This window comes from Penaeus vannamei, chromosome 40 (genome assembly GCF_042767895.1).
Source record: "Penaeus vannamei isolate JL-2024 chromosome 40, ASM4276789v1, whole genome shotgun sequence".
NCBI classification, from domain to species: domain Eukaryota; kingdom Metazoa; phylum Arthropoda; class Malacostraca; order Decapoda; family Penaeidae; genus Penaeus; species Penaeus vannamei.
In genome coordinates this window covers 10700599-10703098 of record NC_091588.1, presented here as the reverse complement: position 1 = coordinate 10703098, position 2500 = coordinate 10700599, and positions in this window count along the sequence as shown.

The window sequence follows — 2500 nt, the reverse complement described above, 5'->3', positions numbered from 1 at the left end:
CCTACCTTTGAATTCACGTCTAAGTTAGTTATTCAAGGGTTAGATCAGCCATCGCACATTTTTTCTGTTTCTAAGCCTCTCTGGTGATACTCTGTTCTTCAAGCGTATTGTGAACAGCTGGCCGAGCGTGGTTACGACAGGATCTCGATGTGATTAAAGAGGAATAGCTGATTTCATTCCAAAGAGACACTGACATGAAGTCAAATTTCAGGACAGTATTGCAATATTTTCCATTAAAAAATCTGACGGTTACCCTGCCCCGTGGAGCAACGTAAAAATACGCTTTATTGCCTCCCATGATTATATTCGTTGAAAGGGGAATGCAATCGCAAAACGTCAACGCAGCAAAGAAACAAATTGAAAATGACTGCAAGGTGAGACCTCAGAAAGCTTATTTCTTTTCATAAATCTACTGAGAAACTGATCTTGTACCAAACACATCCCTTCTATAGGCATCTGATTGTAATTACACATGCATATTTATCTTTATCTGATTGGCCATTCATTATTTTCCCTAAAGATTGCTACCTACGTTTATTCTGCCTGAACCACTGCTGAATAGACTGGCACCGGTGGCTCCAACAACTGGAACCCTTGCTGGTTGTAAAAGATTAAAAACATCACTAACAGCAACTGTAGCAAGAGTGCCAGATACATGTATAGCATTTCCGCCATCCACGGCCTCATATTCTAGCACATTTACACCTCTTTGTTTTTTTTACAGCGGGTGTCTTGTCTTCCTCGGGGTGTCCAAAATGTTCGTGATGTTCATCCGTCGTCTGTCATTCTGGTCACATGTCCAACCCAATGCCATTTTAGCTTGTAGAAGGTTTCAAAAATGTTTCTCACTTTGGTTTCCCGACGTATCCCTTCGTTGTTTTTATATCCCTCCATGTTAAATCCAGTACCATTCTTTCATGTGCTCTCGGCATTGTTCTGAATGTGAGGGAAAGCTTTTAAATTCGTTTAGTTAAGTTTCGCCCAGTTGGAAGGATGCGCTGATCATAAACTTTTCGTTCAAGATGATAAGATTTTTTATCCTTTCAGATAGAATTTGCTTTTCCAAACGCCTGCCAGTCAGGGCTGATTCTTCTCTTAACTTCATTTTCTTTGGAGGGAGATCCTAGGTTGTTGCAATTTTTAACTTTCTCTCTGTTAGTCGTCGATTGCAATTGCCTCATCTGTATCTTCAGTGCGAATGTTGCACATGACTTTGGTCTTTTTGAAGTTCATGTGAAGTGATTTGCTTGTTTTGTTATTCTCTGGCATAGGCAAGGATGGTGTCATCGGCGTTTAAGGGGCTAAAATTGTTCTCCGTCTATTTTGATTCCTCTTCGGTTGATTGACGAAAAGCCTTTTCTCGGCAGGCTTTAATTAATTTAGAAGAGCTAGTTCCACCTTGTCTGACTTCCTTCTTCAGCTGGAAGGGTTCAGACTCCTTGTGGAGACGAACGACCGATGCTGCATGTTCGTACATATGAAGAACACTGATATAATTAGAGTCTGTTCCCTGTTCCCCGAGAACTGACATGACCTCCTCAGATTCGACCGTCAAATGTTTTTGTATAGTCCCCTAGAGCTACCGCCAGTGGAATTCTATAGTCGTTTGCTTTTTTCAATGGTATGGTTGACTGCTTGAAGCCCGCTTGTTCCTCCGGATGATTTTCAAGCTGCCTTGCAATTCTGTTGCTAATTATTCTAGTAAATATTTGGTAAACGGCATTAAAGAGGCTGATTGGTCGTTGGTTGTTCATGTCTCTGAGGTCTCCCTTCTTACAGAATAAAAGGAGTATGGCTTTATTCCATTTCCCAGGCGTTTTGCTCTGTTTCAGATATTCATTAAAAAGCCCGGCCAGTCTGAAGCAGATGGATTCTCTTGCATCTCTAATGAGGTCCCGATTCGCCCTTCTTCATTTGCTTAACAGTAAGTTTCATCTCATGCTGCGAGTGCCCCCGTGACTTGCAGCTTTCCCTGCGCAAGTTTCTTCTTCTTTGCCATTTTGAAGCTTCTATCTTGGTTAATGATGTCTTCATTTGCTTTTGTTTTTGTTTTTTGGTTGCGAAGATCCTCTTTTTATATTTCCTGTATAGTGTTGTTGATTTCTGTTGCTTCGATTTCCTCCTGCATTGGCGGATTTAGATTTCTTCGTTTTTTCATGAGGTCTTTGGTGTCTTCTTAGAACTGATGTGGCCTTTGAGGATTCTCAACTTTACATTTCTTGACTACTATCTTTCAGGCCATTGAGGTTAATTTCATCGTTGTTCTGGTCCTCTAAAGTTTTAAGATTCTCATATCGGTTTTTGAATTCTATTTGGAATTTAGGAATAAGTACCTCAGTTATTTTGAGTTGTTCTGGTTTTGTGAAGAAAAGTTTTCGTTTCTCTCGCTTGGTTTTGATTTGGAATTTGGAATCTTAACATTATGTGATCACTGCCTCTTGTTGACTTGGTTAAGCACATCATCATTTTTTAAGTATATAATCGATTTCATTGTGTGTAA